At 41.9% G+C, this 24,580-nt stretch overlaps 1 protein-coding gene across 3 annotated transcripts in view; it reads right to left on the reverse strand.

Moving 5' to 3' along the window:
• Nucleotides 1–24,580, reverse strand: part of SHISA6 (shisa family member 6) — a 268,919-nt gene that overhangs the window by 96,335 nt on the left and 148,004 nt on the right. The gene's annotated exons all lie outside the window — the stretch shown is intronic.

The following is a 24,580-nucleotide window of genomic DNA, read 5'->3' on the forward strand; positions in this document are numbered from 1 at the left end:
CAGGCACACACAAGTAAGCCATGCCTGGATTCCTGATCCACAGAATCTGTGAGTTCATAAATCTGTGTTTTAAGCCACCAAGTTCTGGGATAATTTGTTACAGCACAGTAGATAACCAATACAAATGCTGGCTATATGCCCAGCACTGCTAGGCGTGGAAGCCACAATAGGCAGAGCCAATTCCTTCCTTAAGGAGGCAGTCTTGCTGCCACCACCCAGTCCCCACGCACAGCCTGCTTGTTTGAGCAGGGACAGTACTCGCATCAAATCCAGCCTGGCCACTGGGACTGGGCCGTTTCAGAACACCTGTGTGCATCCCTTGACCTCAGACTTCCTCATGCTTGATTAACTCTACCTCATATGTTTCAAAAGACTGAGCACTTCCTGGTCTCCCACCCCTATTCCCCATTCCTTTATCAGAAGGCAGTTTGGTACAAAGGGTGAAATCAGATTCCGCAGCCAGATTATTGGAGAGTCAAGTTCGGTCCCGCTACTTAGTAACTGTGTCTTTGGGAACATTATTCCACCTCCCTGTGCTTGTTTTCTTAAGTGTAAATGGAATATGAAATAAGCCTTGGGGTTGTCAGGGTGAAACAGAGTATTACACATAAAGAGCATGGCCTAGTGGCTGGGAAATGGGTACATTTTCTGTAGATGTTAGCTGTCACCCATCTCAGACTTCATGCCTCCCTTTACAGGTGGAGCATTTGTGTGTGGTGAGCAGCTATGCTCCTGAGTGCTGTTCTGGTCTCAACAATTATACTCAATCTAAAGTAGTGAACCAGGGGCAGCCTGACCACAAATGGCCACAATTCAGCTGAACTGCACTTAGGCGCTGCTCCCTGCTCCCCACCCAAGAACATGGTGCCATGAATAGATGCCAGGATACTTCATGGTGGCGGTTTTATCTTGCTTCATTTATGTGATGGGCTGGGACTCTGTTCTCTTCACCTCCTGTTGGCTCTTACTTGCTTACCTCTGACATGCTTACCTCTGACTCAAAGGGTATCCTTTAGCATAATAATGCATGTAAGTTACATCACAAACACAACCCCTGAAAGGCAAATTGTTCAGAGAGTAATTTAAAAAAATAATGATTAATCAATTAATCAGTGAACTAACGTGTAGCTGTTTCACTCTGAACAGTGAGGGCCTAGGAATACAATTTGCCAGTGAAGCATGGATGGGAGGCACAGGAACCAGCTGGGGTTGAGATGGGAACTGGCAGAATAAACTTGGGCCAGAAGGTCAGGGAGTTTAGAAGAGGAAAGAAGAAACGGGATGAAAGAGGGTTCTTCTGAGTGTTTGACTGAGGAAACTTAGGGAACTTTGGCACCATCCTCAGGGCCTTGAGTACATCTGAATTTACAACACAGAGCATTATGTCGCTTCTAGTAGTGTGTTTGGAGCCCCTGTGGGGGTTGATACAGGATAGCCATGTGGGATTTGCTGCTGTTTTCTAGACAGGAATGTGGGAAAGGAAGATGGAGCAGGTGAGAAGATGGACATGGAAGATCTAGAATATCTGGGTCAGCAGGTAAGGAGGGAAGGACAGAAAAGTGCTTCCCCAGTCTTCCCTTACTTCTCAGTGTTTTACCCTCCTCCATTCCCAGAATTATTAAACTCTATGGGAATCCCAGACAACAAATATTTACTGTGCACCTATTAGGTGTAAACATGGCTATTTTTATTTTAAATTATTAAGATTTCTCTAGTTAAGATTTATTAGGTTTTGAGAGTGGACCAAAAATAAATAAAATTTTTTTCCTTACAGTGCTGTGAAGGTAAATAATTTTCAGAATCTCAAGTTCTACTTCTGACAGAGGCATTGTGGGCAAAGTTGCAGGCAAAAAACACACTCATCTTCTACAGTAGTGTTCTCTAGAAGTGTGCATGATGCCCCATCACCTCCTGATAAGAGGCCATGGTCTGTCTGCTACAAATCCACATAACCCTTAAACCACTTCCTTTTCATTTTTACTATGAGAAACATGTCATTTCCCATATTTCCCATGATTATTGCCTGTCATTCTAATTAGAACTCATTTGATCCTAAAACTACATCTCAAGCAAAATAAGCTTCTGCCTAGTTCAAGAAAACAGGGATTTGGAAGCCACAATGTGTTTGTCCCTGCATGGCCCCTGCTTATGCTTAGAATACTTCTCACTTTTAAGATTTTCCTCTCACTTCTTGTCATTCCATATAAAAAGAGACTAAAATTCTTACACTTTCCTTTTTGGGAAATCACTCCTGATTGTTGGTTGCAGTGGACGATTTATTTTTATTTTTATTGTCATCCAATATCCATTCTTCCTCTTTCAGGTAACCACACCTCTGGGAAATGACCCCCCCACACTCTAAATGGTTACGGTGAAGCTGTGCCTGTGCCCCAGTGCGAGCGTGGTCGGCTCAACTCAGAGCTGCTCCTCCACTCAGGTCCCTGCCTGGCTCAGTTCTGGGCTTAGAACTCTATCAAAGCTAATGAGACACAATGAGTGTCTCACTGGGGCTTCAGCGAAAGATTTTGCTTTCCTTGCTATATGGAAAAAGAGGATTTAAGAGCTGGAGCTGCCATCACCATCTGGCTACAACCACCATCTGGCCTATCACACGTGATGGCTGATAAGAAGCGAATGTAACTAAAGGCCCACCGTAGGCAATTAAAGAAAAATACCCTGGGCACGTGATGGTGTTTCCGAGCCCCAAACCTAGCTGTGCCTCAAGCTAGACCTAGCCCTGAGTTTCTCATCTTACATAATCCATTTAATTTTTCACCTCCCTTAAGCCACTTGGGGCTGAATTCTCTGTCACTTCAAGACAAAGAAAGCCTTATGAATACAGCTGCACTAGTGAAAAGCCATTTTTATGCCAGAAAATGGGGCCATCTAAAAAGTCAAAGGAAGCAGAACAACAGAATGCTGGAAATGGAAGGGACCCCATTAATTAAAAGATGAAACAAGTGAGAGTCAGCGAGGGGCAGTCTGTGTGTGTGTTCATACAGTTGCTGAGAGGACCCTGACTTGACATCCAGGTCTCCTTGTCACCTCCTCACACCGAGACTGGAATGGACTTACACTTTCTACAAGGTTGAGTTTTTTTCCAATCACTTTCCAAGAGCTTACCATGATGGACCGCCCCTTCCTTCCTTCTCCCTGTTTCTCCTTTCCTTCCTTCCTTCTTCTAGTTGATACAGATTTATTTCTTTAAAATTTTTTATTTTGAAATATTTCAAGCACGTGGAAAATACAGATGGAAAAATAACAGACACCATGTACCTCCGTCCAGATTCAATAGACATTAATATTTTGCCATTTTTTCTCCAGACTTTAATTTTTTAAAATATGACATTGAAGGCATAGCTGAAGCTCTACTGTTTTTCCCATCCCTTCTGCCTCCCTTCCATCCTAACCAGCAGTAATTACTATCTTAAATGTGGTTGTGTTTTCTCAATGCTGCTTTGTACTTTAAATAGATGAACAATATATAATTCAGTGTTGGGCTTCATAATTTTATGTCAGTAATACTGTGCATTCCCTGTTGTAGTCTGCTTTTTTCACTCAGTATGTGTGTTGATAGTGGATAAAAGTATATTTTTTTAGTCTTTACTTGTGCAAAAATGCATTTATTTTGTCTTACCTCTTGGATGAGTTTACCAGGTTAGAGACTCTTAAGTTGATGGTGGTTTTATTTCATCACAACATTATTATGGCACAATTGTGATTGTTGAGAATTCTGTCAGTTCAAATTTGTTCCTGTGTAAGGAACCTGTCATTAATTTCCTGCTTTAAATGTTCCCTGTGATTTTGGATTTTTATTATTTCACCTGCTTGAAGGTCACTGTATTTCTCAAATCTGTGGATTCAAGTCATTCATCAGTGTTAGAAAAGACATTAGCATTATCTACTAAAATACTGTTTCTCCCATATTTTCTCTGTATCGTTTCCTTCTGGAACATATGACATATGACTTAGATATAGCATCTTCACATTTTAAACTATTTAGCACAATTCTTCCTTTGTATACTTTCTCTCTGCTTGGCATTCTGTATAAATTCCTTTAATTATTTTCCAATCTACTAACTCTCTCTTTGGTAGTATTTAATCTATTATTTAACCTCTCCACTTAGTTTTTAATTTCAGTTACTATTTTTCAGATGTCTAGAAATTGTATTTGGTTCTTTTTAAAAGTTACCGTTCTTTTTTTTCATAAGACCATAATTTGTTATTAGTAGGACAAATTCTTTTTCTTCATATTTTCAGTAATTTTAAACACACTTGTTCTATACTTTTTTAGATTGCTCTATTCAAGTTCTGGAAGTCTCATTATAGAATAATTTATGCGGCTATTTGGTGAACTGATCTCTTGTGGAATGTTCCTTTCTCCTTCAGAAATCTTGTGGTTTGCCTTTCCACTATATTTCTGTTTTTGCTTCTACTGAGCACCCTAGGAGTATCACGGCCTCAGGATCAATTTTTATGTTTTATGACATATTTTCACCTTGATGACTCCTTGTTTCTTTCCAGAAATATAAATCCAGACCTCAAACCTCTACAAAGGCAGTCCTGGTTTTGATTTTTCAGAAGAAATATTTCTTCCAATCCAGATGCAGGCAGTGAAAGAAAAGCTTCTTTGCTACTGCCTTGTACTGGTGGGTATACATTTTTTCTAGTTTTACAGGTAGTCCTTTGAGGTCCCTGATTCTATGCTTCCCACTTTGCTCAAGCCCGAGGTTTTGTATCCTTTCTGTATGTGGGAGAAAAAATTATTCAATACCATAGGCTATTGGCATTAAAAAAAAAACCCTTATTTCTATCCTTCAAGAGTAGATACAAAACTAGTCCATACATTTACCAATCTGGTTTAAATTTCCTCATTTTTCCTACAGCCAATTATTTCTCCTTTCTTTTGAGTCCACCCATGTATTTTAATGTATTTGTATTTTACCCAGAACTTTTTAGTATTCATAGTGAAGAGGTTTTCAGGTTATCTTAATATATGTAACCTAGTTTGTTAACCTCTCTGGATATACTATCCATGTTTTTCTGCTGATGGGACACGTGAGACTCCATGAAGATCTCCCACCCCAAATGCATTTCTGTAGGTGCAAAAGGCATGTTTCCATCTCTGTGCTCTCCTTTGTGGTGGTCCACTTGCTTAGTTGACTAGGGTCTCTGGTGACTGCTCTAGGTCCCTCATGTCACTCATAGGCATGTCTTGTGCCTTTCTGTGGATGCTGCTTGCCTCTCACTCCTGGGCATGAGACATTGTGGGGCTCTTTAATACATATGATGTCTTGCCCAGCTAACCCAGTGAGGCTACAGGGGGAGAGAGGGCAAGTGCCACTGGCTGGCTTCCATCACAAGCTCCGCCTGAGCATTGTGGCTTGGGCCATGGATCCAGCCTTCCTAGGTGTAAGAGATCTGGGCCTAGGATGTAAACCCAGAAATCTAGGAGAGTTGATGTCACATGGAACAACTCTGACCAAAGAGTGACAGGAATTAGCACAAAATTCTTCTCCCTTCCTCTTCCAAGAGGGACAATTAAAACATGCAGTAGTTTCAGGCAGCCTTTCTGAAAACATCCTGAGAGATGGGCAATAACCTCTGCTTGTTATAAAAGCTATGATATAACCTGTATTTCCTCTCTTGCCATTCCTGACCCACTCCTGAGTTTTCCACACTTCACCTACCACCCTGTAAGTTGTACTCCTGTCTATACTGTTAACACCTAAGAATTTACCCCAAGATCCATTTTCTAGGGAACTCAGACTAAGATACTTATTCATCACCTTACTGGAATCTGTGGCCCCTCTCTTTGTTTCTAACCAGACAATAATTGGGGAAGTCAGAAAAAGCCTCTTTGAGAAAAAGGTACATTCCTTCCATTGTTTTTTTATATGGACATCAGCCTTGAACAGACTCTCAAAGCTTCTATTCTTTCTACCTCATGTCTATACTGTATCTTGGTGCTAGATACAGGCAAAATGGAGATGATCTGTGAAAATAGCTTGCAGTGTAAGATCTAGGCAGTGGTGAAGTGAGACAACTTTAGATTCATGTTATGAGCTGTAAATCCTTGACTTGTACAACCCTTCTTTGGTTTATATAACCAAGTTGAACAGCAGACATTGATGGGGCTTAGAAATCCCCCTGGTGCTGTTACTTCCTCTTTCTTTTTGTTGAGCAAATTATTTTTTCCAGCCATGCCTCTCTGCTGAATCTGCAGGATACTTCTGATAGTAATCTTCACTTTAAATCCGAGGCTCTAAAATTTCATTGGGAAAACAATGTTCTTAGCAAAGGGTATTATCACCAGGAAAATGCTACATGGAAATGTCTTAACATAAAAAAATTTCACAATTTGAGAGCTAGAGGAACCCCACCACAGTGCATAGTATATGGGAGAGATTCGACATTCATTCAAAGGCCTGAATACATTTGTATGAAGAAGTGTAAAATGCTAAAAAGCTCTAGGAGACTGGGAATGAAGAGACACAGCAAATCTTAGCCCTGCCCACAGTCACATGTGGCCCTTCAGTCAGTCATGGAACCCAAAGTGCCTGAAATTGACTTCTGAACATGCTTCCTATTGGGCAGAAATCCCGGAGGGGGGTGGTGGTAAGAGGCAGACTGTTGCCTCCTACTCTGGAAGTTGAGAGGGTTAGCTAGATATTCCCTCTCAGCATCCTGGCAAGCAGACTGCAAGCAGATAATCAGTTTTCAGCCAATTGAGTGATCCCGTCGAGGACACTGAATCTAGAACAAACAATGTTGTAAGGCAGGTGACCATGTAGAATTTATCTGGGTGGTGGCAGTCTCAACTCCTTCTGGAGTTGGGGCAGTGGAAGTGGGTCCATTGTGACAAGAACAGTGACCAGTCACACTCCTCCTGTGGCATGTTATAGCTGCAGTTCTGGCTCCCACCTTCCACTGATTCCTGGATAGTTTCTGAGCCTGGGTCTTCAGCTTTGCTACTGAGTCTGTGAACTCGGTGATGGCATTCCAGTATGCTTCTTTGCTGTTTAACTTAAAGAGTTAGTTTCTGTTGCTTCTAGCCAGAACCCTGCAAGCAGAAGGTCTACAACTCTTCCCTGGTTCTCCAAATCCCACAAACTGCTGTGTGATTCTTTGGATTTTGCAAAGCATTTTACACACATGGTCTAACTTGAAACAGCCATCTGGGAATGCTTTACTAACTCTACTACATGTATGGAAACAAACAGATCACAAAGGTCAGTGGTTTGCTCAGAGTACATAACTGATCCCCATGGAGGGGCAGGACCTAGGCCCAGCTGAGGTCCATAAGCTTGTTTTATGTCACCATAAAACAATGACACAATGGGTAGGTAAAAATGAGACAATGAACATAAAGGTGCGCCCTAATCTGACAAGTGCTGTGCAGTTGTTATTACTGCTCAAGGCCACCCAGGGAGAAAGTGGCAGGAATGGAATGAAAAGGTAGATCTGAATTCTCTCCCCGTGTCATTCCCATTACTCTATATTCCCTCTCTCCAAAGGAATGCTTTTGTTTAATTAAATTTATAGGTCACTATTTTTGGTACTTATTTTTACGGCAATTTTGGCAAAGAAATAATAAATTTTGGGGCTATATTCTAAGAATTCAAGAAATCTTTGCATGGTGTTTTCAAGAGCCACACAAAAATGTCTCCACTCCATCCTGAATCCTTAATGGTTCATTCAAGGTCATCTAATTAGAACAGTGATTTAATCTCACATTTATTTAGTGAATTTATGGTAACAACAGAGAATCTGCTCTGGAATTACCCCAATACCCTCCAAACTGTCCCAATGGTAGTACTTTCTCAGTTCCTGTCTTACCCTCTCTTTCCGTTATACCTTGTGACTTAATCACATCCCTTGCCATTCCTGGCAGCCTCCCATCTCCTGCTAGGGAAGGAGGAAGACAGCCAGGTGAGCAGAGGAGTGCAAAGACCGGCAGCAGCCCAGTTAGTGGTAACTGCTGGCCACTGAGAATGAATAGAAGCAGAATGATCTCCACTGAGTGGATAACCAAGACTCTAGAAGTTAAGAGGGAAAAGAACAAATCCATCCTAAGCCCAAGAACACGAGGGCAACAGTAGGCAGGTTTTTCAACAAGTAGAATGACATGAGCCTCTTCAGCAAGCAGAATGACGGACAGCCTCAACCAGAGACATGCTTCTACTACAGTATGGAAGGTGGGGCTAGAGCAATAATCATCACAGCAAACATATTTACATAGCACTTAACAGTTTGCAAAGTGGGGTGGGCAGAGCAGTTATTACTTCTCTTCTACATATAAGGAAATATCCAGGATGTTATGAGACTTGTCAAGCACCTCACAGCCACTAAGTGGGGATCCCGGAATCAAGCCGAAGCGTGTGTGTTGGGTGGGGGTTGGGAGGTGGCTGGGTTGGGGAGACAGAAAAAAGAACAAAGAAATAAAAGGGATGGTTAAGAAGAGTAGGTGGGAGAAAATGTAGAACAGAGAAGTCTCTCATACAGCAACATGGAACTAAGAGACATACTGCTAAAATATCCACCGTGATAAACCATCCTACCCTTTATGGAGCTGAGAGAGAAGATCCAGCCAAGTAGAGATGGTATAAATGACATACCATCATCATTACTTGGACACCAAGACCCTCAGGTTCTTTTAAAAATTCTCCATCAAAATGATTTTTAAAATGTTCTGTCACAGAACATAAAGAACCATGACTTCTATTTCATTTTTTTGATGATACATTTGACATACTCAGTCTTATTTCCAACATTTGGAATCATCCGCTTGTTTTGAAGCTGGAGGGTTAAGGAAGGCATATGTGGCCTGTATTCCACACGGAGCCCTGCTCCCAAGATGCACATATTTCCTGAATACTTCTCCTGGCTGCCTTTCCCTTAAAACTTCCCAAGCTAATTCCTAGATCTCTCCCTTGATAATAATAGAGACTGCATTTATTCAGATGGACACATACATCCTGACCTCTGATCTATGAATTATTTTACTTCACAAAGGCACAGACTCTAGCTCAAATTCTAGAAGCTCTGTTCCTACCATGACCAAAATGCCAGCAGTGACTTTATTTAGAAGCTGATATGAACCATCTTAGCTAAATCCTAACAGGACTGAAGGCTGCATCTTCAAGTTGGGCCCCGGCCTATAAGAGGCGAAACCTGTCTTAGAGATGTTTTTTCAACACCTCAAGGTAAACCTTCAAGCCATTTTGCTGAATGAACAGACTGTCTAGTTGGTCATCAGGTGGTATCAACAGCATGGTCCTAAGTGAACATCACTCTCTCAACGTCATCCTGCAATCAGAGTTTCAAACACAATTATAGAAGGATGTATCCATTTGTTTCTTCAACCTACTTAACGTTTTTAGAATAAGCCATCTCCTGATGGTAACATACTTAATAATTTTATTACCTATTTTGTTAATTAATGGTTTGATCTTTCCAAAAATAACCCTACTCAAGCTCTAAGGACTAGGTCCTTAATTTTTGAATCTAGTGAACAGAATCACTGAGTTTCTTACTCACTTTTTATGGTTTAATAGATATTGATTATACCTCCCTTTTATACAAGGGAGTAATATGGCTGTTGTAGTTACTATTACTGTTACCAGTTTGCCAATCAAATCTGTTTTCAAATGATAGCCTTTCTATGATTTTATTTTAATTCTTATTTTGGTTTGTTTTTTTCCTAAAATGGAACATAAGTTTTAGAATCAGACAGATTTGGCCTCAAACCCTAACTCTTTTGCTTATTATCTATGTAAACATATACAGTTTGATTTCTCTGAGATGCAGGTTTTGGATTCATAAAGTGAGAACACAAGTATCTACCTCAAAAGATTGTGAAAGGAGGAAGTCAGACATAAAAACAACTTACGCAAGATAAATACTCTGAAAATGGTAGTTCCCTCCCCTAATTCAGTTCCCAGTATACGTACATATATATGTATATATAGCCACTGAAACGCCAACGTAGCCAGCCAGTTTCTGCATCCACACTGATATTTACCTAGACGCCACTTACAAGTCACCTGGTTTTCAAGTAAAAATTCTCAGGGAGAGGTATTATAATGCAGGGTTTCAAAGGCCTTTCTTCATACCTTATTACAGGGCATGTTTCTGAGGAGAGCTAGGGGAGCCCAGGAGGCAGGGTGCCCTTCTGTACTCACAGATACTTCGCAACGGTTTGAGTTGACTGACATTTCAATGGCGGGGAGGGGCAGGAAAAGAAAAGAGGCGCATTTTCTGAATCACTCAGCACCTTTAGCACCTCATCAGGAGCCAATGCCATTTTGAGGCTGCCTGGGTCAAAATGAATGCTTCTGGAACATGCCAATAGGAATATATTGGGGCTGAGGTTTCTGACAGTCTAATAGGGATGCTGGTCCAAGAACTTTATTAGTAAAGTCAAGGATGAGGGTTAAATGATATGCTTGGGACTGCAGGTGCTTTATCCCCATGCTCTTTCCCAGCACCCTTTTCCCTGCTGTCCTTATTATAGGGTCAGATAAAGCTGGCAGAAAAGGAGGAGGGGGAAGGAGAGGAGGAAGAGGAGGAGGGAAGGAGTGGAGAAGCCAGGCGAGGCAAAGCCCTCACTTGCCCAGCATCAGTTCTGGCTAATGGGTCTGCGAGGGATGAACAGTGTGCACTCTGCAGCCGTCCCGGTGTGCACAGCTCTTTGCAGAGTGACTGCACCCACTCCCAATGGGAAGGAGGTGGGAAACTCTGCTGTTTTTCCAGATCTTGAAGCTGAACTGGCCAAATAGACTTGCTTTGGCCAAACAGAATGAGGCAGAGATGTTGAGCCAGTTCTCAGGCCAGGACTCCAGAGGCCTACCATGATTCTGCCCTCTCCTGGGCAGTCAGCCAGGACTAGGCCAGGTGAGCCTGCAGGACAGAGCCAGACCCACGGCCAGGTGCTCCAACCACAGAAGCTGGTCCACCCTGCTGACATAGGAGAAACTCCCCCAGACCCAAGAGCTGCCAGCTGAGCACCCCAAACTGCCTCCCTGCACGGAGTCAAACACACAGGCGTGGTCGATGCCCCAGTTTGGAAAGGACTGTCAAGCAGCAGTGGGGAAATGACATGGGCAGACATAGGTGTCTGGGGAAGTACTCCCCCTCTTCCTTGCTCTTCTGCCCTTGAATGCTTGGACAAGGTGACAGCTGGGAATTTCCAGGCTTCAAGCAACCAGGAAGGAAAGAAACAGATGTCTTTTGTGAGGCAAATAAATTCCTCTTAGTTTAAGTCTGTTTCCTGTTACTTGCAGCCGAACATAATCCTAACCGAAAAGTGAAAGCTATTCAAAGTCTGACCAGAGCTAGGGGGATCAGTGATGGCAGCTTGGAATGGCGTAGCAGAAGGACACGGCGGCCTGGGGGATACAGAATCCGATTCTTTCTTTTACTCTATCATCTGAATATGCACTAGTGTATCTGCGGACCTGTAAGCAGAGGGAGCCCAGTGGGTGGGACTTGCACCCAAAGGCTCTCATGGTTGGGGAGCATATGAGAGAGTGACCAAGTCCTATCTTCCCCCAAGGAACCCATTTATGACATCTCTGGCAGGCTCTTTATTACCACACGGTCCCCCTCTAACTGTCAGAAAGTGACTCCCAGGGGAACGTCATCTGCGTATTTACTGCTTTCAGTCCCTGGAAAATGTCCTACTGTCCAGTGCTTTCCAGACTGTTCCCATGGAGTGCACTGAAGAGTAAAGGGAATGGACGTGATACATGCGGTCAGGCTGGCAGGATGTACAGAATACAAAGAACAAGGCCAAGTCTAAATTTCCTTCAGAATCATCCTGTATCTTAGAAACTCAAAAACATGTACGAAATTAAATTGACTCGGTTTGTCTTCAGAAATCACACTTGTATTTTTAACAAAGAAAGAAATTTGGTCCTTGAGGAACATATGCCACATTTATCTTCCATACCTTCAATAACTGCACTCCTGAGGAAATAAGACAATTTCATTCTCTATAATAATAGTATTTAATTAATATCTACAATATACCCAGCACTGTGCTGGACACTTAACTCTAAAACCCCCCAAAATTTTCACTATAGTCCTATGTGGTATTACTTTCTCCATATTAAAAGTAAACAAATAAAGTTGAGAGATTTTAGCTGATTTTTTTCCCTAAGATCTCCAGGGTAAAGTGGAAATGATATTTACACTTAGTTCTGTAGATCTCAAAGCTCATCTTTACACAGCTTATTATTAATAAGCAACAGACAATATATTCAGGAACAACATCTTATCTTCTCCAAATATCTTTAGGGGAAAAGGAAACTAAAAGAAAATCACATTCCCTTTCCCAAAGGGAATCATAAAATGGTAGACCTTCATTAATTAAAGAACATGGAAGCTGGAGAGGCAGAGTGCTTATTTTCTTTAAGTCACTGCACCCCAGAAAGCCTGAAGATATTTGAACGTACTCTTTGGGATTCTGGGTTCATGAGTGTGGTGAATAAAACTTCAGGCACCTGGCAGAAAATCCTTCACCTGGCAAGGTGAGCACACAGGTGTTGTCCCCCTGAGATAGAGATGTTCTCTATGTCAGGCTTGGGGGAGTTGGGTGAGGGGGCGTCTATGATATCCTCAGGGAATTAAAATTGATTTTGGCAAACTAAATCTAATATGAGGGGCTTCAAAGCCAATCCAAGAAATCTTCAAAACACATGAAAGGCAGAAGGTCAGTGAGAGAATAAGGGAGACCAAATAGACTAAATGTAGTAGCTGTTTTGCTGTTTCAGTCTGAGTTGTTCTCAGACCTTACTTATGCATGAGAACCACTTGGACAGCCTACTGAAACCTGGATGGCTGGGTCCCTCCCCAAGAATTTCTGATTGAGTAGGTCTAGGGTGGAACCAGACAATGTGCATTTCCAACCTAGTCATAGCTGACCCATGCTGCAGAGGCCAGGGGCCACACTGCAAAACTTCCAGATAATGAGCCAAGTTACTGGAGGGCAGGCTATCAGGATGATCCCATTTTCTTAACAAGAAAGGCCAGGGAAGAAGTTGGGCTCTAGAGTGAGACCTTATCCGAACCCTAAGTCTGCTGGACCTGAGCTCTGATACTACCTCTGCTGCTCAAGAGCCGTGCAAAGTTGGGCAAGATGCTTAATCTTTCTAAGCTTTCATTTCCTCTTCTGTTCCAGGGAGATCAGAGAAACTAGCTTGTAGAATTGTTGAGAATGAAAGAAAGTGAAGGACTTGCTGGCACAGAGTGATGTTCAAGAATCATACTGGTTCAAGGAACTGGGTAAATTCACCCCATCTCGTCTATATGTTATTGATCAGGGGTGTTAAACCAGAAAGAAAAGTGAGGTCAGAGAGGACTTGAGTTCACTCCTCCTCACCAGAGCCTGACACCATAGACTAATGCTTTAGGAAGTCAAAGCTGGTTTAAAGAGGGGTCTTATAAGAGTCAGGGACAATTTTTAGACTCCTGGAAGACTGAAAGGCAGCTGGGGCTTAAGGCACGGGTTGTGGCTACTGCCAACAGCAGGGGATGAGGAGAGCTGAGCTCTTCCATCAACACAAAGAATTCTGTGAGCCTGATGATTTCTTACCACTTCACTTCCACATAAAGTTTTGGTGCCCCTAGACTTAGAGAAAGGATATGACCAAAGATATGTGTATCAGAAGCAACAGGTTAGGTCTAACCAGTGGTCTACCCAAGTGAATTGTGGGTGTCACCCAGGGGGGCCCTAGAACTCTGATCCTTTATGATGTTCTCCATATACGGTTGGGAGAGGAACCGATGCGTGACATTGCCAGTGACTAATAAGGACAATCACCCCGTGAACCTGGAATTATGGATCCTCTTGAGTTTGACAACCTTCTATTTTATCTTTAATCTTGCATGAGAACCCATGTCCAAATTCTTTTCCAAGAGGGTAATTATAACCAGTGTTCTCCACTGAGCAGTATTAGAAGGGCAAGTTAGTTACCGCCTGACCCAATTAGGTATATAACTTTTAGATTTTGTACTGGCTCCTTCAAAAGGAAAAGCTTAAGTTATTTTAGACACTGCAGCTATAATGACATAACGATACATGGGTCTAATGAGTAATTTTATCAAATTAATTAGTCCTGAAAGGGTACACTTTATGCTCAGAAAAATCACTCCAGCTTTTTTACATTCTGATCTTCGTAACTAATTTTAAAAGTCACACTGTGCCTGTTCCATTTGCTCAGCAAGTCTTGCAACAGCCCCAGTCAAGAGCAATAACATTTGGATTTGATGGAAGCCCTGGTCTTTATAGGTCTCTCAGTGCATCCTATCACTCTGGGTGATTAAAGTCAGTCAGTTGAATTAACTTTCAGTATTCTCACAGTTTTAATATCATAGTCTCAATAAGGCAGCTGTGAACAAGGAAGACAGCTGAGCCTTTCCAAGTAAGAACCATCTGAATTAATCATCAGCCTTCAACCATATCCCACCTGCCTTGATCAATGGGCAAATAATGGTTTGTACACCGGGGAGGTATTTTTCTGGAGTCAGTAATGAACAAATGGCTTTAATTTCCCAGCAGTTTATGTCTGGCTCCTGACAATTTGACTGAAGTTTCATGCCTGGTACGGAACTCCATTTCTAGGTAACAGCAAGCTGAGAAATCCTATGAGGACATGATACTTAGATGTACCCTTTGCATCTTTCTCCTTGGGTGAAATCATGTATTAAGAAGCAAGTTTTAATTATGTATCTTAATTCTTTATGATGGTGTTTCTCAAACCTGAACATGCATCAGAATTACCTGGAGGTAATTATTAGGACACACACATTGTTGATCGCCACCCCAGAGTTTCTGATTCAATGAGTCTGGAGCTGAACCCAAGAATTTGCATGTCTAACAAGTTTCCAGGTAATTCTGATGCTGCTGGTCTAGGGGCCGTGCTTTGAGAACCACTGCCTCACAGATACTGATACAACTTTTATTTTTTCAAATGAACCTCTAATGGTTTCCCATAACCTAGCATAAAAGCACAGTGAATATGGAAGCCATTATGAAGCCCCTCACCTGGCTGGATACAGCAGAAGAGTCTCCTATCGGGAACGTGGTTAAAAACATCTGCTCCCAGATTCTTCCCCTGACTTCAGACGTGGTCTACTTAGTCTGGGCACATCCAGTCATCTCTGTCTACAGACTGTCAGGGAGACCACATCTTAGAAGATGGCCAGGGAAGAACATTGATTCCAAGTCTTAGTTTTTCAAGTATGAGGTCACCAGTGAGATGGTTCTCACACAAGGTGGGAGACTCCAGAAAAGAGGGCAAACTCACTCCACAGGAGGGTCCTTGAACGTGTGACAAGGACCCCCTCACTCTTTATTTTCTTCATGTCGAAGGGGACTGACACACCCCCGAAAGCACAGGAGGGGGCTCTTAGGTTCCTGGTTGATCCCCAAAAGGGCCATTAGTAAGGACAAAGAGTAGTACCATTAACAGGAGTATTTTAGACTCTGAAACCATCAGCCAAACTCCTTATTCCAGCATCCCAGTCTTATATCCAAAAGCAAATTCAATTATAGGAACACAGTAACACTGTTCTCATTCTGAATAAATTTATTTTGGGTTTCCAGATAAGTTGTCCATGGAAGCCTCCTAAGCCTCTATTCCCTGAGAGAGATGTCTGTGTATGTGTGTATCTTGGAGAGAGAAAAAAAATGAAATAGATATGCCTACAATTAAAGGCCGGCTACTCTACTAAGATGGAGAACCTGACAGTCCGTTCTGCTTCCAGGGGTCAAGTGAGGTCTCTTACTTACGAATACATGAACTACGGGGAATGTTAACAGTCATACTGTGAGATCTGATTCATGGTTTATCTTGGAAGAAGCCCACTCTCTCGTGCAGTGCAGGAGTGAGGAGCACAGATGTGAAGCTAGTCACCTGCTCCCTTGGAGACTCCACCACCGACTAGCTATATAATCTTTGCCAAGTTACCTAAACTCCGTGCCTTAGTTTCCCCACTGTAAGACTGAGATGCTAATAGTACTTTTCTCATAGGACGATTGTGTTGTGTAAATGCATTAACATATGAAAACTACTCAGAGGAATGCCTGGCACATAGAAAATTGCTCTGTAAGTGCTAGCTATTATTATTTAGGTCCCAATACGGTGCCATCCTTCTCCTTTTGTTCTATGCAAATTCCTCATGCTAATGCTATTTAGACTGGCTAACATCCAAATTTCAGACTGCTGCCATAATTATCTACATATGGCAGCAGGATCATTCCAGAACCACCCTAATGACTTTGATTGGAACCAATCACCTGTGCCTATTAACACAGCAGAATGATTGGCAGGGTTTTGGAAGGACTGGGTATTCCAATTACACTTTTGTTGGGTATGGACTGGTTGAACAAATAAGCCCGTCAGAATCGCACTAAAACAGATCAGTTTCTGTACATTTTATACAACTCAATAGAGAAACCAGAAAGAATAAAAAGGAACCAGTGATTCATTCCATAAATGTTCTTGCAGCTTCTGCTATGTTCTGAGCATTGTGCAAAATAATGTAGATTGAGCAGTGGACAACCACTCCCACTCTCAGGGAGTTCACCATCAAGTGGCTGAAACAAGTTAGAAAGTCAACAAATACTGCCCAATATACTAAGAACTATAGTAGACATTCCCACGGGCTGCTGGAGGAGCACAGAGGGGTTGCCTAGAATTGCAGTGCCCATCTTGGTCTGGAAAGTTGAGATCCTTCCACAGTTAAAAAAGAGACAGAAGACAAGTAGGAGCCAGCCACGCCAATGAAGTGGGCAAGAGCATTCTGAGGAATGCCATGTACAGATGATGCTGAGGAAAGTGGAAGTTGCAGGGAAGCAAGATACTAATTCGTTAGGGTTCTTAAGGAAGGACCAGGAATGGAAAAGGGCAGGAAGACAAAGATGGAGGACTGTATGAGTGAGGGGTTAATCCCATGCACGTGGTGTATTTATGTACCCCATGCTATGTGGTTGCATAAACGTACAACGCAAGTTGCTCCACCAGAGGAAGGGAAGCCAAGAAACCACCAACCAGCCACTGTGTTAATTTTCTGTGCAAAGGGAATATACTAGATACAGGCTTTGCTAATATTGCTATTGGTTATGCTTCAACGAGCTTTTCTAAGATGATAATATGGATTGTCTAGCTGTCTGAAAAAAAATACTCAGTGCTCAGCTAGTTGGGAAATGGATTTTGGAGAGTAGATAGTAGGTTTGTGGTTGGGATGGGAGCTAAGCAGGTGGATCACAGAACCACTCTGGTAGGAAACAGCTCCTGGACCAGGAATTCTCAACTGTGGCTGCACAAAGTTATCACCTGGGAAGCTTTAAAATTACTAATGTCTGCATCTCAGCCCCAGAAGCTATGACCTCACTGGATGGGGGTTTGACCTGGGCAAAAGGATATTTAAACACTCCCAAGAGGACTCTGATGTACAACCCAAGATGGAGAACTCTCATTCTATACCTTGTCACCTAAAGTTTGCCCCTGGGCCAGCAGCACCCCAGGGACTTGTCAGAAATGCTGCATCTCAGGCCCACCCAGACCTGATTCATCAGAATCTGCATTTCAATGACATCCCTACATGATTCTGAAGCACATGAAGAGTTAGAGGCACTGACCACAGCTGAGCATCAGCATTGCCTGGGAAGCTTATCAAAGTCATAGGCTGGCACTTCTATAGATTATAATTCAGGAGCCTTTCATCTGCATAGGGTTTTAAGTTTTGGTGAATCCGAAGAGCAACTTGAATTGAAAGCCACTGTCTTACTATGCAGATAAAGTTGGACCAGGCACCCAGTGGAGGGACTCAGCTCAGATTGGGCCTATGAAGAAGGTAGGGGAGGGAGGCAGATGCTCCCCTTCTCACATAAGGGGGCTCCACACTGAAAAAAGGGACATTTTGGAGCTCAGAGATTTTGTGGGAGGGCTGCATAGCCCCTAGTAATTGCCAAGGGAACAGATGGAGACAATGAATGAGCCCAAAGATGAGGTCATCCTGTGCTATAAAATGATTCACCACTTCCCTGTGATTCTCCAGAAAGGATAGTTGAGGGGCAAACAGTTTAACTCTCCTTGTGCTCATGTGTGTGTGTGTTGGGGGAGGGGGGGCACATCGTCCAGTGCAACAGGGCCTTATCATGTGCCCTGAGCATCCTCGGGTTCTTATAAAAAAGTGTCTCCTGCCTCACATGGACCTCCTTCACCAAATGGCCCATAGCTGGTAGTAGGTACAGAGTTCCGGGCCCTTATAAGCAGCAAGAGGGCAAATGGAGGTGGCTGGCCAAACTTAAAGTAATGGCTATGTAAGTTAAGCACAGGCATTTTCTTTCCTCTTCTTCCATTGGGAGGGCGCTGAAGTGAGCAGCAGGGCCTCAGACACAGAGGCACCAAGCCTCTGGACCATCTCCACCCTGTCTGGGTCATCAGTGAGCCAGATCAGGGCCCTGCTCCAGGTCCTCCAGTGCCACTCCTTACCCAGGGAGACTCTTGCCAATAGAGTCTTCCAATCCCCAGCCAGGGTCAGATGCAAAGAATGAAGGAACAAATGGGTGGGTGAAGAGATGAGTGAACAGAAAGTATGTCATTCCTATTGCAACTGTTCTTGTCATTCAAAAGAATGAACAAAATACTCAGAATCACCTGTGCCAGGAGCTTTTTGAGTGTGGCTCTGATCTCCCTAGAAGCTGCTCGATATTTTTATTTTTTCTTTTGACAGAACACCTCGCTTCTTTGGCTGAAGTGTATCATTTCCTACCTAGCTCTTGAGTGGTGCCTAAGCCCTCACACACAGAAATAAGAAAGCAGGTGTGAGAGCTTTATGCCCCTGGGGTGTGGTGTAAGGGCCTTGGGGCACTCACCCTGCTGCTCCTGCAGTGGGCTTTCCAGGTGACAGTGCTCCTGAGTGTCCCCAGGGGGACCTGCCAGGGACTGATTGACAAGAGGCCTCTGGGAAGACCACTCAGCCCTTCTTTCTCTCTGCCTCCAATTACCTAGGGAGGGAATGGATTGAGAACACATTTAGAAAACGTGTTCATTGCTGCTTTTAAAAATCTCCTCTGTAATTAGGTACTATGGGGGTAGTCAACCATGAAAAGCCACGAAGAATACTGTCAAGTTCCATAAAACAAGAGGACCCAATGAATCAAAACGAAGAGCTGGCTGGGCCTCAGCACCTATCTTGGCCACTCCACACCTACACCCGCCCAACAGCAGCCTCAACTCTCAGGCAGTCCACACTGTCAAGGCACATCCAGAACCCACGTTGGGTTGATGGGAGGTCATCTGAGTCTTTGACCTCTCTCTTGAAATCCATCTCATCAAAAATAGTATCAACAGTTTTGTTGTGCTACCTTTCAACTTCCAGAATGAGCCCCTGCACCTGCCAATTACCAAAAAGGTAGGACAAATCAGAATCTTGGTTCTTTTTGCATCGTAGTAGCTCCTAGGAAGTATTAGTATGCATGAGATGAGATAAAAGTCACAGAGAACTGCTTGGACTCCACCCTGTTCTCTGATGGCTTTTGAGCCTTCTCCACTGAACTGTGAGTCTTGGGAGTGATTGCCCTCTAACAAATCGAGTGATTCCAGTGACTGTGAATGCAGAGTGCTTTAGGAAGCCTTAGTTGTATTAGTGTGACCACCAATTAGTGTGGTCTCGTGGGCATTTATTCTCTGGGATCCCACATGAATGAGGTTTTTTTTCAACCCTCCCTCTTCCACAAGGGAGTTGTTTCAGGATACCAAGGTCAAAGAATAGGAGGCAGTGAGGCAGCCAATCCAGAAGCTTCCAGGCAGGGCACAATTCCTTCCATGGAGTGCAGTTACCAGTGCTCCAAGCATTTGTCTGATCCTGGTGCAAAGGAAGAACCTGCACTCTTTGGCATCTTCCAATCAATTCCCTTACTGAGGCTGGCCTCAGTTCCTTGCAGTTGTAGCTTAGAGTTTCCACCCAGACGTGACACATTCCATACTATTTGTCAGTTTATCTGGCTCTCTTTCCCTCCCAGTGCAAGAAAAGTACATGTCTTTGCTTTTCTGAAGTTTGATATATCCACGGGACTTGCTTTGACCAATGACAAATGAATGGAAGTCACATGTATCACATCAAAGTGGAGCATCTGAGAGCTGGTGGGCCATTTTCTCTGCCCCTCTTCCCCTCCCAGGTGAGCTGAGAAGATCAGTACTTTAACTGGATAAAGCAACTGAGAGTAAAGAATGTAAAGGTATGTTCTCCCACAATGTCTGATAGGCTCAGAATGCCTCCCAGTAAGTGAGGGGAAGTAGTATGAGACTAGAAAGCAAAGGAAACAGTTCTGAGGACTGTATCTCAAGAACTATGGATGTTTACCAGCATGTGGAGATGACTGGAATCAAATAGGTAAGGAAGCTCCTATGAGGACAGAGTTGAACTGCAAGGGACAGGGAATTTGACAATCTTCAGGACTGTAAAGAATCTCTGGACTTTGGACTTGCAGTGGGAAGTGGGTGGATTGAGAGAGCTGTGTAGTTCCTAAGGAGGATGTATCCTGAACACTGAGTTCAGATATGGCCAAGGAAGATAAAGGAAACTGTGAAGTCCCTGGGGGAACAGAGCTGAGAGCCATAGAGAACACCGAACAAGGAAGCTCCTCCAGAGAGCGGAACAGCAGCCTCATCAAGGAACATTCCCCAACCCAAATCAGGGGCCCTCACTATGTCTGCACAGAGAAGTTTCAAAATTGCTAAGGACCAGTGCCTGACAAGTGCCTCCCTTTCTTCTCCTTTCTGATGGGACTGCTTGTTGTGGATGCCCTGCCCATATTCTTTGATGTTGGTGTATATGGAGGGAACCCTGTCTTTTAGTTCATCAATCTCTACTGGGATTAAGAAGAGCCCCCTGTAGACTTGATAAGGAGATTTGGATGTGGGGAAAACTCTTGGAGACTGAAATGCATGGAACAAAGCAATATTTATGTAGAGCCATGAAGCATGAGTAAATTTAATGTACGTCCACAGGCAGGAAATCAAACAGTTCAGGTTTCATGGAGACAAAAAGAATATTATACAGTGAAAGTTTCAATAGAACAGGCAGGCTACCCATATAAGATCTGAACTAAGTAGAAGGCCAATTAGAAAGGCTAGGAAGGGGGAGGATCTTAAATGCCTATGTAATGGAAGAAATACAAGAAATGGGGAGCCACTATAGGATTCTGAGCAGGATGATGATTTGTTGAACATGATATTGAAGAAGGATTAATCTGGCAAAAGACTGTGGGAAGGTACAGGGGCCAAGGCAGATTCCAGTTAGGCAGCTATTAAATTAATGAGCTGAAAAAATGTTTGCACTGGGGAGATAGACAAATACGAAAAATTCAAAAGATGTGTTGAACATAGAACAATCAGGGAGTGTGCATCAAAGGAATCAAGAAAAAGGATGTGCATGCTTCAGGTTTGGACCACCAGAGGAAAATGATGTCAACAAGTTTTCATCAAAATAGAAGTTGGTTTGGAGGAAAGATGCAGGTGTTCCTTAGGACATTCTGAATTTGCAGTGATGGCAGAAAATGCAGGCATGTCTCTTCCTTTCCCACTCCCAATGTCAATTTTCTGCTAAAAGACTATCCAGGAGTTACTTCATCAAAAAGGCAAAGAAAGGCTGGGAGAAACGACTTTGAGTATTTGACCTAGGAATAATGACAGGAGACAGGCGGGAATAGAGGATTAGCACAGAGCTTGGAAAATGTGCATATCTGGGGAATGGAGGAAGGAAACTATACCCAGAAAAGGAGACAAGGCATGATTGAGGAGAAACTATTGTCTAGCATCATGAGAAATAACTTTCAAGTTAGAGTGGGAAGTCCACAGGATAAAATTCTGGAGAAAAGCAAAAAAGAAGAGTGAAGAAAAGAAAAGTCTTCATACCTGGAGATTCATTAATTTTTTTATTGGGGACCTTTAACAGCGGAGTTTATTCTAGTTCTCTGCCTGAAGAGTTGCATCACCATCTGCTAAAATCCCTCACCTGCATGACCCAGTATTTCCATAAACATTGCTCTGATTCCTAACCTCCTGCATCTGCCATTACAGGAACATGATGAAGGGGGTAATGATATAATTCCATAGTGTCAATGACATAATAATTAGTTCTACATCCAGTTAGTGGAATTCATAATCACTGGTTAGGGTTTACAAAGTCAGCAACAAAGGTCGGAAGCGACTATTACATTACACATAAGCTCATGAACTAAGGCTGATCAAATAAGACTTTGCTTCACATGCATAGCTTTATCCACATATCTATATATTCTGTGGGTCCTATCCAACTCTCTGGTATATCATAAAACCAAAAGCATTATAATCAGATAGCCCTGGACTTAATTCCAGCCCTGTTATTTCTAGTTGTATATTCAGTATAACCAGAAAACAGAAAATACCAGATTTTAAATTACTTTTAGTTTAAAAAAGAAACATAACAAATCTCAGCAAATTACCTTTTCATTCCTCCTGCAATTCCTGTGGTGAACAAGGAGAGTCTGGAAAAAACTATGTGGAAGAGAGAAGAGGGAAGATAGCAGTAGGTCTAAGAATGATCTACAACTACTGTTGGAATAAGAAAGTTCATGCTAAGGGTGAAAATACTGAAGGACTGCCCTGATAGGTCAGACTACTGCCTACATACTATTCAAGTGACAGCCTCCTAAAGAATTGTTTCTGGGAAAGAAGAAGGTAAAAAGGAAGGGAGAGAAGCTCCTTGGAGATCAGTTGGTAAAGAGGAAAAGAAGGGTGGGATCTTATGGGACAAAAGAGGGAAAATATCTTTAATAATAATAATAATAATGCCCATTAAGAAATTTTACTTTCTATATTAATAGAAAAGCTACCATTAAAACAAGTCTTATATACTGCCGACAATTTGGAAACACATAGAAGAAATATGAATATATATATATACACAAATCTATTAAAAAACATAAAATGAGAATCCAAACACCTCCACTAATGATAATTTTCTTCCAGCTCTACACAAAAATAGCCATGAAGCAGAAGAAAACTGTACACAAAACTTCAAAATGAATTAAATGACCTTAAAGGCACATTTGCAGTTATATTTTAAAAAAAAGATCACCCTGAAAGGGAAATTCAAAAATTAAAAACGAATGGCAAACAAATAAAATCTTAAAGAGAATTTACTGAAATTAGGAAAGACATAGAAGAAAAAGAAAAAATGAACACTAAAGTACAGGATGACTAAGAGAGAACAGAGTCAAAATAAAACATACATTGATGAAAGGCAAGAAAGTACAAGGAAATGAAAATGAACCAATGAAAGCAAAAGAGAATTAGATGGTGAAACCACTGTATGGCAGGAAAAAAAGAACAGCATGCTCATAATTGGAGTCTTCTAAGAGCAAAAACAAAACTGGAAGATAGCTAATATATAAAAGTATAATTCAATAAAACTTTCCTTAAATTACAAGAGGTTCTGACAGTATATTTGGAGATTGTCAACAGGTACCTGGAAAATGTACAATGATCACCTCTGATGCACTAGTAAAACTAAAGGACATCAAAGATAAAGAAAAAAATTCTGAAGGCTTCCAAGCAAAAAGATCAAATAACTTACAAAGTCAGAAGAATCAGACTGTCATCAGACATCTCAAAAAATGACATGCAAAGCAAGGCAATAATGAAGCACCATTTAAAAAAAAAATCAAGAAAGAAAGTGAGCCTAGAATTTTATAACCAAAGTTTTCTTCAAGTGTCAAGGCTAGAGAACAGCAGTTTCAAAGAACAAGAATTTGGGAATTCTGCATCTATGAGACTTTAAAAAAAATTGAGATATAATTGAAAAATAACATTGTATTCATTTCAGGAGTATAATGCAATGATTTGATGTGTGTATATATTGTGAAATGATCACCACAATTACTTTAATTAACAACTAATGTATCACCACAGGTAAAATTTTTTCTTATATATTTTCTAGACGATTTATATATGATAGTATAATAGGATATATTATTAAGCATTCATTGGAGGGGAAAAGATTGAGCAAGATCTGTATGTGCAGCATTAAACATTAATTACAAAGGTAACTACTAGAAAAAATAATAAAAACCAACTGAAATACCAATAAAAACTTTTACGATTTACTCTCTTAGCAACTTCCAAATGAGCCCTTTTCAAGCAATCTATTGGAAAATGAACTTCATCCAACCAAGAGATGACTGGGAAAACTTCAGAGGAAAACAATGATAAGCAGATAGATAGGTAAGAGATTATAGATCTCAAAGACTAAAATGTAGGTGAGTAAGAGGTGAGATCACTAATGTAAAGATGGTATAAATGACAAAGTACAAATAATGCACCTAAAAAAATGACAGAAGGAAGTAGAATGAATATACTGATTGTTGTATAGGCAAATGCTGTAAGTTAAAGGATATCAATAAAAACTGAGAAGCCAGATGATAAAGGTTAGTTATAAACACTTGGGATTTAGGAGCATTAAACATTAACTACAAAGGTAACTATTAGAAATAAAATAAAAGCAACTTAAATACCAAAATTCAAAA

Source organism: Manis pentadactyla, chromosome 4, assembly GCF_030020395.1.
Source record: "Manis pentadactyla isolate mManPen7 chromosome 4, mManPen7.hap1, whole genome shotgun sequence".
In the NCBI taxonomy this organism is placed as follows: Eukaryota; Metazoa; Chordata; class Mammalia; order Pholidota; family Manidae; genus Manis; species Manis pentadactyla.